At 38.1% G+C, this 15,546-nt stretch overlaps 1 long non-coding RNA gene across 2 annotated transcripts; it reads right to left on the bottom strand.

Annotated features, from left to right (window-relative positions):
* Window positions 1-1,041: 1,041 nt before the first annotated feature.
* On the bottom strand, window positions 1,042-14,567 carry LOC128787181 (uncharacterized). 2 transcript variants are annotated; one of them, XR_008430598.1, is made up of 3 exons: window positions 14,403-14,567; window positions 3,889-3,940; window positions 1,042-1,208 (listed from the first exon to the last, which is right to left on the bottom strand). It is a non-coding gene; the product is annotated as an uncharacterized LOC128787181 (long non-coding RNA). The 2 variants fall into 2 exon arrangements; XR_008430599.1 differs by lacking the exon at window positions 14,403-14,567 and adding an exon at window positions 10,143-10,368.
* Window positions 14,568-15,546: the final 979 nt, after the last annotated feature.

Below are 15,546 nucleotides of genomic sequence, written 5' to 3'. Positions count from 1 at the left end.
GCACATGTGCACCCACACAATCATGGGCTAGGAGAGTGGACAATCCCGTTTGCTTTGGAGACAGCTTCCCATCAAGCTAGCATATGGTGATAGCACACTGAGTGACAACTGCATGATTGCTTTCTGGGACAAACTCAAGCCTGCAGCCTTGAGAATAGCAAAGTAAGAGGTTTTTAGGAAGGTAATGTTACTGTCTTTGGGAAGACAGCTGCCCAATGCAAGAGCATCTCCCAGAAGACTGGAATTGGCAATAGCTTGTTGGTCATTCCTGACTGAAGAGTACAGCACACTGCAAAACAGATGACTGAATGGGAAATAAGGAGGGGGGAAATTGAGAGGGGAGGGAAGGAAAAAAAATCCTTGTATCTTTCTTCTGCTGGATGTGCAAGTATATCATGTGATTGCCATGGGACCAAATTAGCACCTCATCCTGCCTCATATTGCTGTCTGGAGTGCTACTCTCCATCACATCTCTTTCTCTCCTCTTCTAAAAATCATTACCACCAGTTTCGTTTTTCTCAGATTGCTGGAGTTCTGCACGAGTCTGACTTGGAATTGCCTTAGGTCTCTCACCTGGGACACTAAACCTGGGGTAATGACTGAATAGGACAAAAATGCTTCATGTGCTAGTTTTTCTCTAAGCCTGCTTGTCCCTCTATCTCTGACCCTAGCAAATTTTGCAGTCAGTTCCACTTACTAACCACATGACAATTTTCACTTAAAAAACAGAGGTTTGAAAGCACCTTTTCTGTCTCACAAACTTTGCTGCTTTTCTGTTCCTTTCCTGTCACTTCCCTTACATTTTCTTTGCCACATTTTCCCTGTCTACTGGAACTCCTTCCTCTTCTTCCATTTTGTGATTCCCCATGAGCCTTTCCATCCCTCAATTCTCCTGATGAACTTTTATTTTCATTTAATTTTTGAAATAAAGATAATAAAGATGAACATTGCTTAGTTAAAGCCCAGATGATAATGGGTTCCATTCTCAATGGAAACACAGAAGGCAGTCATCTTAATATACTCAGTTCTGATTCTCAGGTCTCTTTTAATGCTATGTAGACAAATCAAATACAGAAGGCCCATAATAATATGGGCCTTCATGGGTGGCATCACAGGAGGACATGCTTGGAAAGTACAGGATTTTCTTCTTGCAGGAGTAAAGATTTTTTTTTATGCTAGGTTTCTTTTCTTCATGTAGCAGTTCACTACTTAAACAAAAAAAAAAAAAAAAGTGTTAGCATAAATTAAATCACATTCTGAAGACAAACTGCCTTCTGTTAATGCCGTATTCCAAACTGCATATTTCTTCTTGCAACAATGCTTTATTTCAATAGCTCTATTTTGAAAACAATATATCAGAGTGGGGCAGTGACCCAAAACTCTCAAAAAAAAGCATCTATGGGGAAAAATAGGAAATAGATGCTTGAATGTAGACTGAACCAAACAATCCCACTTGGTATAATAAATACCAGTAAATATATCTTAAGTGAATTACATAAATCTCCAAGACAGATGGGACATTATATATAGGCAATTGTCTTCCATGTAATCTATATATAATCCTATTTTAAATAGCTTCATTTTTAGAAGAATGCTAAATATATTATAATAACTAGAGAAAAGAGACAGATGGGAGGGCAAGATTGAGATTTGGCCTTCAGACAGTTGCTTTCATTTCACAGAGTTATAAATGTTAATTTATTTTGATTTCTAAAATGCTTATTTGGTAAGGTTGGTATCATAAAAATATGATGTCAATTACTTATTAAAAGCTCTCTCCCCTCTCATTCACACAGAACTCCTTCAGCATCCTACTGGCATTTCTTCCACCTCCACAAATCCCCTGAATATTTGTATTTAAGGCCATTATTTTGTCAATGCAACTACATACATCAGTGGCAAGTATACACAAGCTCCTGAAAGGCTTCAATGCTCAGTATGAGCCTTCATCATTTTGGTAGGTGACCTTTGTTTCTGATGGAGGAAAATTCCAAGCACTGCAGACCTGTTTTTGTTTCAACAATAGTTCGAAGAGCATAATGACAAAAGAATATAGCTATGAAGAGTTTATCAGTGCAAGATTTTTTCTTATATGCTTTACTTTCTGCCTAAGGTGAAAGAGCTACAGTTATCATTAGTTTAGCTGATGGAGCTAATATCAGATATATACAGAGCAAATGGTTTAATCATTAGAACAGATGCTTCTGAGCTTACAGCCATGGATTTAAACCCCAACTGGGAATTCACTATTAGCCCTATCATTAGCATAAATTGATTGCTGTGATTGGCTAATCACTTAATTAGGAAGGAGATCCTTAATAGACAACCACTTTGGAACAGTTTCTATAAATACAGGATTTCCTAGGTACATTCTGTTTAGACTTTAGACTCTATTTTTTACTTGTCACTTATGCTGTTTTCGAAAATCATATCATGAATATACTACAGATCATGTTGACTATCTTCTAATTTTAGAGGCTTGTAAAATGAGGAAAATAGATAAAGGATGACTTTTTCTCAGCTTTCTGCGATGATTTCCTCAAACTTTCCAATGTTCTTTCTCAGCACAATGAGGAGTTCATTATAATGTAAAGTTTCGCTGTCAGATCATTCATTGCCCTTAAAGTCACAACCTAATCCTGACCTTGAATCACACAAGAGTAGTTCCTGAGTGCAAAATAAAAGACCATGTGCTGCCTCATGGAGCAATGAAGCTCCATCTACATTCCTTACAAAGATTGCCCTAACAGTGATATGAAAGGAGGATCTGAATCTTCTGGTTAAAGATAATAGATTATATAATGTGTTATGCTGAAAAGGTATGAATAAGATATAAGGAAATTGTTTCAAAGGCCAGACCAGCAATTCTCCAAAAAAATCCCAAGGGCTCTGCTGCTTTCCCTCTCTGATGAGTCAGATTAACTGCCTCACTCAGTGGCATCACAAAGTAACCAGTTTAAAACAGCACTTCAAGAGCTTTTTAAAAGTAAGAATTAAGTGAGTCTATCTGGTTTAATTTCATTTAATGTAGGCGAGCCTCTGAACTGCATTCCTTTGCTCTAACATTGAGCTTGAAGCCTTGCTGGCTGATTAATGCCAAGCTGTTTGAAGTATACTCTTTCCTTATCTAGCACTGTGCAGGCCTCACTACAGCCTGGGGAGACCAGCTGCTAAGTCAGAGCTCAGGGAGATTTTTGTCTGCTCTTCACAGAGGGGGATGGAGGCCAGATAAGCCTTACACTATAAAACAGAAAACAAAATGAAAACCTGTTGCCAATCCTGAAAAACTTGTTTATATGGAAACAAGGGGGAGTACTGTAACACTGACTCACCCTTGTGTATGATTTTCACTATGTTCATAATTAACATCCTCTCAATTAAAAACAATCAGGTACCAACACCAAAAACATTATATTTGTCTGCAGATGTCCTTTTTAATTCTATTTGAAATTCTGATAGTGTAAATATGTATAATAATAGTAATAATCATTACAGAAAGACCGGGAAGTATTTGATTAGACTTCAAAAGGGCAGTTAGGAACCCACAGACTGTGGGTCATAACTTCACACTGTGTTCACAGTGAACTTCACTCTGTTTCTCCGATCTTTTGAAATCTACAGGTATTACATATTCCAAATAAATAAAATTTAAAATATCTTCACAATACATATGCATTTGAAAATTGATGATTATTTCTGCTGCCACTCACTGCTTACTGGAAGCACACCCTGGAGGTGTCTGGCATTTCTTTGCTGCTAGAAAGTTGTGTAAATCTCTGGCTTTGATAGCATTAAATGATACTTCATTCTAATAAGATATTCAAAGCTGTTTAGTGTTGGAGCCAAAGAAATAAAAAAAAAATATAAGCAGTTCTTGTCTTAACTTACTGTGATGCTTTCAGCAGTCATCAACTGAGAACAGCTCCCTCATCAATATCATCTACAGAGATCAAGATATGAAAACATTAAAAATGAAGGTATCTCCCTGTGGCTTTCAGACGCATTTAAAAGAAGGGTGTGAACAGGTAAAAGTATTTTGAAGCAAAACATTCTAACAAGAGTTTGAATGAAGAGCTGAAACATATTTGTCTTTAAGTGCTGTGATATTTGAAAATATTGTGAAACATTTAGGGGCATAAGCCAAAAAAAAAAAAAAAAAAAAAATGAAAGGAAAACCAACAACCAACTATTAGATCTCTTTGGAAGAATGCACCATTAAGAAAGTTTCCATCTCAGAAATACTAATGACAAACAAAAGAAAATAACTTCTGCACTTCCTTGATAGCAAACCTCAATAAAACAATATACTGTTTTTCTGAGCAGATGACCATTATGTGAACTTATTTGTATTAGGGCCAAAAAAAACCCTCTGAATACACACAAGAGTTTGCATGAAAAGAAATTATTTTCTTAGATGGGCCGATAGGGTTAGAAAAAAAGATGAGGTGGGAAGGGAAGAAGTTGCAGACCCAAAAAACAGACCAGCTCCAATACACTGAAAAACTTCTGGCAAGATATTCTCTAAGCTGGATCCTTTTCCTTCCTCCTTTCTTACTTCTTCTCCCCAAATATTTTTCCTAGTTTTATACAAAATAGTGTCCCTCATTACAAACTGTCTTTAGAAAGTCTTTCATGCAGAGCACCACCTGATCACCACAGGTCACAGAATTAACCACTTCAAAGAAAAAATCTGCTCTAAAGCCCATGCGTATTAAGAGGGTTGAGTCCCTCATGTAAGTATTTTTGTATTAAAAGAAATCTGATAGAAAAAGCATATAATATTATCACAAAATATTGTAAGAAGAAAACCATTTTAAACATCAGTAATACTGGTCATTCAGTGTAAATTTGAAAGTATATTGAATGAAATCTTATGAAAATTCCTCTTCAAAATCTTTATATGGTTTGCATTTCTTTTTACGTTTTCCTACTGCTTTAGTGTTCATTAAGTAATTTCAATTTTCAATTATAAGACTGCCCTCCTGCTCTCCTACTATTCTTTCTTCTTCTCCCCCAAAGAATACATACTTCATTGTTTACTGTACTTTTAAGACAATATAAATTACTGGAGTGTCCTCATTCATACTCACTACTAGCCTTCAAAAATGAAATTTGTCAGCATAAACAGGATTATAATGATAAAAATAAAAAACACAAATCCCACCACAGCAACTTACTACAAAGTAGATATGAAACAATGCTTAAAAGGCTCATGAAACATTACCTGCTAAATGTGAGCACTGTTGGTGAGACCAATGTAATCTCACCAGCTTTATTCCCACTCAGGTGGGCTAGATTTGGCTGGGATAGAGTTAATCATATTCACAGGAAGTATGGGGCCATGCTTTGGATTGATAATACAGGGATGCTTTTGGTATTACTAAACAGCGCTTGCACAAAACCAAGGCCTTTTCTACTTCTTGTACCAGCCCACCTGCAGGTCGTCTGGGGGTGCACAAGGAAAATGCAGTGGGATGGAATGGCAAGGAATAGTCTGAGCTGGAAGGAACACACAAGAATCATCAAAGTTCAATTCTTGCCCTGGCACAGGACAGGCACAAGAAGTTGGGAGGGGACACAGAGAGAACAGCTGCCCCCAAGTGACCAGAAGAATATTCCATACCACATGGATTCATGTTCAGCGTGTAAGAGCTGGGTGAAGAGGAAGGAAGAGGGGTGATGACATTTGCCCCCCCAAATAACCATTAGCGTGATGGAGCCCTGCTTTACAGGAGATGGCTGAGTGCCTGCCTGCTGATGGGGGGACGAATTCTATGCCTGCTTGCACAGCTTTTGCTTTGCCTATTGAATGATCTTTCAGATGTATTTTCAACAGTATAAATCACAATGGCAATCTGCACTTGAAACCTAATAGAAATGTTCACTGTCTTTGACTGACCTTCATCAAAGACAGTATCCTAAATATAAGTTTTCTTTTGTAGTCTTAAAAGAAAATAAATTTCTTTTTATTCATCTTGAGCTCTTGATATCTTGATATCATTAATTCAGGGTTAAACATCTGGATATTAACAGCAATGTCATTAATTTTCAATATTAGTTGAAATGTGCAATGAACATAGTCAATCACACTGTGTGTTTGAAGAACTGTCTTTCAGCCTGAAATGCAAAGTGTAGTTTTTTTAAAGCAGGGCAAAGTTTGGAGAGAGTTATTAGACTGATAGAGCTAGGGACCAACTCTTTCTAAACATTTAATAGCACTGGAAACCAGCAATTAGATGTGTTTTGTGCGAAGTCCATAGCAGATGTTTTTAACACAAGCATCTCTTCCTCACATTGCAGTTTGAATGCTGCATTTGTACTGACATGCTTTCATGTTCCTACAGATTGTGTCCTGCTTACTTTTACAGGGTGGTGATTAGAGCATTAGGTGGTACCTTTCCTACCTATTACAATTCTAATAAGAAACATGTCTCTGCTGTGGAACTGGTTTGTTAAAACAAGAGGCAGTATTGTTTGGATTTTCAAGTTAAGAACTGCCAACTACATGGCTTCGTGTAAGTAACAATCTCTGCTTTTCCAGAATCCTAATCTGTACAGAACAAAAACCACCTCTGTGAAGTAAATATAGATTCTTACAAAGATATCCCTTTCCAATTAAAAAAGAAAAAAAAAATCAAAAAATGAAACCAAGCTCACAACAACAAAAAAAAAAAAAACCAAGGACATTTCTAAATTATATAATTGTTAGTGGAGACAATTATTATATAAAACAAAACAAATCATACTTTTTAAGCAGAGAGGAAATGAGCACAGAAGCAAAACACAGATTTGAGACTGAGATAGACCTCACGTTGAGATCAAAGTGACAGAAGCAAAGTTCAAAAGCACTGCTTTATCTTTCTGTAACTGAGGAGTTCAATAATGCACATTTTCAGCGGAGTGCACTTGGTTACCTATACTGATCATGAAAAACTGCTTCTGAAATTTCTCTGGAAATAAAGGCAGATTTCATTAGGTTGATTTGTCCACTGACTTATGATATCAGAATTCACAGCACTACTTCTGGTACTGGAAACAGGGTAAAAAACAGGGTAAAAAACAAATACAGGTTTGAGGCTGAATTCAAGAGGAGACAGGTGCTGGTTGCTGGCTACTACATCTTCTGCTCTCAGGCTAGTCCATGTGGTGAAACCTCCATTCCCTGTAAGACACCTAGATTTCATATATCTGGCCTACACATGCTGAGCAGACAATTGCCTGGCCAATAACAAACACTAGGGACTGAGGATTGTGTTCTATTCCTGTCCTTATAATGCTTAAGAATCTCTAAAAATGCTTAAATACCAGGCTGTGAGGAGACATGCCCTCATATTGTCCTGTGCCTCCCAAAATGCTTATACTCCTGCATCTCCTTAAAAATCTAAGGAAAGAAAACAACATAAAAAGCTTTGGGAACAATCTACCTGCAGCAATGATGATGCTACTCTGCTTTTTGTTTTTTTTTTTTTTCCATCCCACTAGTCTACCTTTTTATATTGTTTACATTGAAGTTGCTCCACTCTACAAAAAAGAACTTGAGATTCAGTGTGCCAGAAACAGAAGGAAACTTAGCAGGACTGTGAAACACTCTGATCACAGCACTCAGTAAGCACCAGGCTTTCTCAATGACCTGCTTCTGTATTTCATCAAATTACCATGTATTGAGACCTTCAAGAGATCAGAGATCTGTAGCAGATGAGAGTCTTCAAGTGGTGCTTTCCTGGATGATCCAGGCAAAAGTGGTATGGAGGAGTCCTGGAATCACAGAGATCACTGATATCCACTCACAGGATTCTAAACACAAATCTAATATATTTCTGAGTTCCCAGCTATTTTTCTATGAAAGGTATTTCTCAGCTATTTGTACTAAATATAGAACAGCTTCCTCTTCAAAACTGGAACTTGCCCTCTTTGGTGGTCTGCAGCCCTTTCATAGTTTGTTTAGGAAAAAGACACTCCAAGATTCAAAACATTGTTATCCATCTACATTCTGTGACATGAATGGTACACATGAAAACCTTCTCCTATTCACCAGCCCCACCCTTGGTTTTTTCCCCATTACCTACAAGACTCTCTGAGTCAGATTAAGGAAAACAAACCAAGAGACAGACAAACAAACCACATGAAAATACCCCAGGTCTTTTTCTGAAGCATGACCACTTTCCACTTGTTTGTTAAGCCTGCTCCAGTAATTTTCCACTCCATTCTCTTGATTTGAAGGCTAGCCACTGTGATTGTCTGATCCGCATACATAACCTCTGTTGTCTCTTGCTATGCATTGGCTTTAGGAAAAAGCTGCAAACCTTGAGAATGGAAGAGTCTTAAATAACTTTATGATATGACTAGCAGCTACCAAAAATGAAAGATTTGCTATTCTAATTTGTAACATACATTGTAACATTAATTTTATAATCTCTATTTCTTCTTACTATGGTCTTGTTGAAAATTTCAAAGGACAGCAAGGTCTGATGCACTTCATCCACCACAGTTGTGCATTCCTCTTCCATATGCCAGACATTAGTTCCATTTCACTTCTAGCCAGGATGGGGCAATGCAAACTAATCTATGTCATCATGTGATGTGCTTCAAAATGACAGCTCTCATCAATGAGGAGCTGAACAAAACAGCAACCACACAGAAGTTGACCAAAAGTGCAACCACAAATACAGGAGTGAAGGAGAGGGCACCTAAAGCCAGTGGATTTCTCTGAATTTTGGCACAGTGCCCACTGATAGCAAAACAGCCACCAACAGGTGATAAAAACAGCTGACAATGTCTGTTAAACTCAGCCTCCCCAGGCATCAGTCACTGAAAGCCATGGTGATTTACAAGAGCCTCTGGTGGGAATTTTTAAACAAAAGACCCAAGCAGCTTGCAATGTTCTCATTATCTACAAAACAAAATGTGTTAATAAGTATGCCAAAAAGCTCCCTGTAACTGAACTATGTCTGCTGCATACCTTTCTTTTCATCACTGAAAGTTGGAAAAATATTATCTTTAACAGGCGAGAAAGCTGGGCTGGACAAAAGGGGAAGCTTAATACATAAGCACTTCAACCACATTCATTTTAATTCTCTCTTGATTTCTTAAAAAAAAATATTTTGTGAAATATTCATGTTTCATGTTATCATACATGGAGCAATAAATGAGCTGTATAATACACTAAAAGATAAACATGACTTATAAGTTGTTATTATGAACATAGAGTCAAAAGTTGCTTTTAACTCAAGTCCTACTGAAATGTTGAAGCAAAAATATTGCACGTGAAAACAAATTAGTATGACCTGTATGTGCATTGCCAACCAAAAAAAACAAAGTCTTATAGGAAGAGATGACTCATAATGAAGACAATTATGGACAAGCACAATATACACCTCAATTACTTTTAGGCTTGACTCAAAGACTATTCATGTCAATGGTAAATCTGGCTGATTTTGAGGAGCCTGATATGAATAGGTTACATTCAATGTCAGCATTTTAACCTCTTTACTTCTCTTCAAAGCAAGTTGTCAAAATTTAATATATGAAGGTTACTCGTGTCTATTACAAGTATTAAAAGTAACAGCATTAAAAAGAAATATATACACTACAATTTGTCCATAATCTGAGTACAAAATGTGGGTTGCAGATCTGTTTAGTAATTACCTCAATGATTTTTATGTGATGTGGTAGATAAACCAGATAAAAACAGTGAACTTTCTCTCTATTTCCAAACATGTGAAAATGACTGGCTGGACATAAGCTCCCCACAAAACCATTAAAAGTTGAAAGGTGTGCCATTTGTCAGTGGAAAGGTCATTTCACTAACATTTGGAACCATGTCTCATGATCTGACATATGACTTAACATCAAAATGACTTAAGCATGTTAGTGTAGCAATTCTTTTCATACAGACTAGTATAAAGATTAATGAAGCAGGTTCAGCTGATACCACCTACCCCTACCCATCAGATAAAGAGACTGGAAAAATAAAAAGGCAAAAGATTTTCTAGAAAATCTTCTCTAGTTAGGAAATTTCTAAATTCTAGAAAAGTTTCCCATTCTCCTGTCCCCCTCTGTCTCTCCCTCTAAGGAGATAAAAGACTCAAAGACTGCTGTGGAGCTGAGAAGGAAAGGGAGTAAGACTGTATAACGCCACACACCTTGCTTTCTATCCTCACAGATCACCAATGCCAGCTTCCTGGATTAAAGAGGTGGATGTTTTAACTGATCTGCAGTGTAGCTTACACAGCTCAGAAACAGAGAATTGTTTAGGTTTGAAAAGACCTTTAAGATCATCAAGTTCTACTTGATCCAGGACTGCGAAGTCCACCACTGAACTGTGTTCCCAGGTTCCATATCTACATGTCTTTTAAATATTCAAGGGATGGTGACTCAACCAGTTCCCTGAGCAGCCTGTTTCACTGCTTGGCAACTCTTCAAGTGAAGAAATTTCTTCTATTATCCATTCTAAACCTTTTGTGACACAACTTGAGGCATTAACATTTAGTTAGTTAGAAAGCAACAACATAATTGTGTGTATCTAAGATAAGCATTAAGTTTTCATTTTCTACACTTCTCAAACTCTGCAGGAAATTCTTAGGCTCAATGATCAGGTTCTTGGGGGACTGAAAACCCAGAGCCATTCTGGTTGATAAAAGCCTGAAAACTCCAGCCTTATATGGCTCTTTGTGCTGCTTGAACATTCCCTTTCCCTGTTGGGATTTTTTCTTCATTCTCATTTCACATGTATACATCACAAAAAAAATAGAATAAGAGCATATCATTAGTTTTGGCATCACTGGAAAGAGTTTTATAAGGGCTGCATGTCTTGCAGAAAGCAGCCAAAAACCACAGGGAAGCTTACTAGAGAAATTAACTCATGTTAGATAATTAGTTAACATCAACTAATCAATTAATATTTCCTCTTGTCCTGTTGCTCGCTTATTGGAAGAAGAGACTGACCTGAACCTCACCACAACCTCCTTTCAGGTGGTTGTAGAGAATGATAAGGTCTCTCCTGAGCCTCCTTTTCTCCAGTCTGAACAGCTCCAGCTCCCTCAGCCACTCCTTACAGGATTTGTTCTCCAGATCCTACACCAGCTCCACTGCTTTTATTTGGACATTCTCCAGCATCTCAGTGTCTTTTTTGTCTTTCCTCTTGTATTATGTTTCCATGATGGCAACTATATCACAGATTTCCTGGTGCACTATGGCTTCCAGCTCACCCTGTTTGTTGCCCATGCTGCACTCATTGGTGCAGACGTACTTCATCTGGGCTGTTGATTCCACCACCTTTTCTGAGGGAAAAAGCCCTAATCCCAATGTGACCATTCTCAGGTACTTCTGTCATTTCTAACACATCAGTAACCCTGGTGTCTCTGCTGCTACAGGCATGTCTCTATCTCCAGCTACACAGCAGATGGATCTTGCTAGCACACCATCTTTCAAACTTTGGCATGCAGCCCGCAGTTGCTCTCTAGTGAGCCTGGTTTTATCCCTTTTCCCCTTCAAATCCAGTTTAAAGTTCTCTTGGTCAGTCCTTGTTGTGCAAAGATCCTTTTCCCCACTTTGAGACAGGTATACCCCATCTAAAACCAAGAATTCTGCTAGAGACTCTGGTCTTGGAGCCAGCTATTGATCTGCGGGCAGCTACCATCTGCCTACTACCTTGCAAACATTTAAACCTGTCTCAAAGCACTCTGAACCAGGAGTTTTATGAAAATACCAATGGATAGGTCCCTAGGAAGACATAGTCTTAAAAGCAGAACAGTAAAAATTGGAACAGAAGAGATGAAGTGCTAAGGCAGAAGGGATATCATGGAGGCTGTGTGAAGACAGTGAACCTGGTAAGAAAAACAAATATATTGAAGGGCCATTAACACTGGTGTGTTAAGACTGGTGTGCAGCTACTCCAATTAACACAGAATTGGAGTAGCTCCACACCAGTCTGACCCCAGGAATGTCATTCTTTATGAAGTCACAGCTATGTTAGTGCTTAGTCACCACAAGCACTGGGCCCATTCAGTCCTTTGTACAGACATTGCTCCCTAGCAAATGCAACAGCTTGGGATTCCCAAAGATCCTTTGGGGTCATTTTATGTTGGCCATTCCATTTTTTGTAACAATTCCTGATAGCAGAATAGAAAGCTGATGCTACTTGACTCCCCCCTACTTGGGTTAATGACTTTTGGAAGTCTCCTAATGGGATTTAATTGCTGCTATGTTTTACAATAGCCATTCCGTATGCTTTTACTGATAATTGCCTAAGAGCCAATGAAAGTTAATGAGCAATAATAATCCCAGTTGTTTGCTTTAGTTTTCTTCTGAAACCCTGCCTTTCTCTAATGATTAATACTGTTGATTTCTTCTAGACATCACTTATTCAAATCCAAAAATAACCTGAATATAAGCTGACAGCTTGTCCTTCAGGTAGTGTGGAGGATTTATTCTGTGGGCCATGCTTTCTAGAACATTGCCTCATTCACCCACCTACATATCTGTTCTGGGCAAGGCAGAAGCACTCTCTCAGGAAAGTAAACTGTGATTATGCCAGTTTGTAACTACTGGTTTGTGGGTGTTACTTGCATGAAGCGCTTCCCCTGCCTGTTGGTAGAAAGCTATTTGGCCAACTTTGCTAAGGTTTTGATTCACTGCAATAAGGATATATTTTATTTAACAAGAAGCCACAGTCCACAAACACTTTATCACACTAACACACAGGATAAAACCAAAATGGTTACACTGAAAAAAAGAATAGTCTTACTTGATGGAAGTGAAGGAAAATTCATTCTCAGTGAGCTGCTGAATAAAAATTTGGTGTATAATTCTCATTCCTTATTTCATAATAATCATCAAAACCACCCTGTCAGCAGCATAAGATCTCTGTGACTTTCCGAGAAGCTTATTCTCTCAAATCACGTGGACTGGCACATGCTATTTAGACATGCAAACATGCCTAAGATCTGGTCTCTACACACATAAAGTAACAAAAAATTAATTACATAAATATATATGTAACTAGGATTTTAAAGAAGACATCACAGGCTGGCTGGTAGTAACCTCAGTTGAAAGTAAAATGGTTAAAAATTCAAGTTTACAAGGAAAGGTGGGCACATGTGTGTACACAAATTATACATATATTCTCTATGTTCATATATTCTCTATGTTCATACATATATTCTCTATGTTCATTTAATTTTAATTTAATTTAATTTTTTTTAATTCCTTTTAAATGAATTGTACATATTGAAAAATCATGGCATCCTTCTTGTTCATGGCCAGAACCCCTAAAAATTTCAGAAATATACCCAGACAGGCTCAAAACACCAATGAACTATTATGATCTGTCCATTTCCTAGGCACTTCTACTTACAGTACATAAAATAACCCAGGCGTAGAAGTATATTCCACACTAGTAAAATTTTCTATCTGAGCAGAGAGGTGCTGGCTGATGCCATTGTAAGATCACTCTCAGTAATCTTTGAAAGATCTCGGCAACTGGGAGAGCTGCTTGAGGACTACAGGATGTCCAGTGATGGAACCAGAGGCAATGGGCACATGATGAAACACAGAATGTTCTCTATGAACACCAGGGAACACTTATTCACTGTGAGGATGACCGAGCAGTGGAATAGGTTGCCTAGAAAGGTGATGGGGTCTCCATCTGGTCATGGTCATGTGTAATTGTCTCTAAATAGCCCTGCTTGAGCAGAGGGCTGGACCAGATGACTTTCAGAGATCCCTTCCAACCTTAACTATTCTGTGCTTCTGTAACAGGATAACCTCTAATCTCACTTTTTCCCCAAGCTGCAGAAAATTAGCCAGCTGTACACAAGGCAAGCACAAGCAGTACTGCTTTCTTAACCAGATGAATCCTCTTAGGAGACCATATCCTTATTTTTTTTCCACGTTTTCTCCTTCCTGTTATTTTTATTCTCCCATAAAATCATAAGGAAAACATGATTCATGCAACAACAGATGGTGACAGAAACCCTCTACCTACATTGGAATGTAGTTGATGTCAGTATTCATTCATCTCAGCATAACAGGCTACATTCAGTGCTTTGGCGGAGTAAGAAGGAGGATCCATTCCTTATAAAATTATTGATTTTATATAAGTCACAGCTACATACTCAATATATAAACCAATAGTAACTATAGCCCATGGACAAGATTTTCCAAAATTAATAGTGATTTTTCATGTTCATCTTGATAAAATTTAAATATGACTGGCTATTCACAACATTGGTATGGGGAGGAGAGGGATGTTTAAGATATATTTAAAGTGTTCCACATTGGAGAAAAAGAAAACATTAGGCATCACATTTACAATAAGCATTCAAAACAGCCAAATAGGCCACATTGATGTCATTTTAGAAATGCACAAAATCCAATTTTTCACATACCAGACACCATTTTACCTTGGATAATCCACTTTCTGCTTTCAGTAGATTTTGTTCCACAGAACATTCTGATTACTTCCACACTTAGTTCTTAATGGTATTTGCATTCAATAGCACCACTGTGACTTAATCAAGGAATGGGACTTTTCCCAAGAGGGCATTTTGGAAATGCTCATTAATGTGTGTTCCTTGCTCAAAACTCTTCAGTGCAACTACAGGTTTAACCACTGGAACTCAGAGTGAGCAACCAAAATTATGGGTCTTTGTTGATTCACCATTATACAGAGACCTTTGCCCTGTTAATGCTTAGCAACAACCTCCTAGAAACACAATTAGAGGCAACTTCCTAGCAATCAACTGTGTGCTTTCTCTCTTATAGAACTTTGACTTTGAAAGAACTCAGAGAAATCTAAAAGCATCTTTAATTCTGTACATTCTTATAACACTTTTATCTTAGTTTTAGCTGTGTCCATAAATACATTGAACAGTATGTAGAGCTAGTATTTGCAAAGTTATGAATCTGAAATATTACCTTAAAGATATAATGGGAGATTGGTCATTATATGTGACCTGATTACACTTCCACATATGCTTAATTTTACATACTTTTAAGTGTCCTTGTATACTTTTAAATGTCCTTTCAGGCTATCTGCCTGAAATACTCACATAACTATTTCTAAACAGACTCTGGGTTTGAGGTGTGACCTCACCAGTGCTGAGTATAGGGGGACAATCCCTCCCCTGGTCCTGCCTGACCACACTCTTTTGCATTTAGGCCAGGATGCCACTAGCCTTCTTGGCTACCTGGTCACACTCTGGCTCATGTTCAGCTGCGCTCAACCCGCACGCCCAGGTAATTTTCCACTGGGCAGCTTTCCAGCCACTCTCTCCCCAACTTGTAGTGATGCTTGGAGTTGTGACCTGAGGGCTGGATGCAGCACTTGACCCTGTTGAACCTCATACCATTGGCTTCAGTCCATCAATACAGCCTGTCCAGATTGCTCTGTAGAGTCTTCCTGCCCTTCAGAGATCAGCACTGTGCCTGCAAACTGACCAAGGGTGCACTCGGTCCCTTTGCCCAGAGTATTGATAAAGGTATTAAACAGAACTGGATCCCACCTGGACCTTGTAGACTTGTGCAAGCCGCAGTGGTATAGTCACT

The sequence above is a fragment of the Vidua chalybeata genome, chromosome 4 (genome assembly GCF_026979565.1).
Source record: "Vidua chalybeata isolate OUT-0048 chromosome 4, bVidCha1 merged haplotype, whole genome shotgun sequence".
Taxonomy (NCBI): Eukaryota; Metazoa; Chordata; class Aves; order Passeriformes; family Viduidae; genus Vidua; species Vidua chalybeata.
This window is presented reverse-complemented; position numbering and strand designations above follow the sequence as displayed.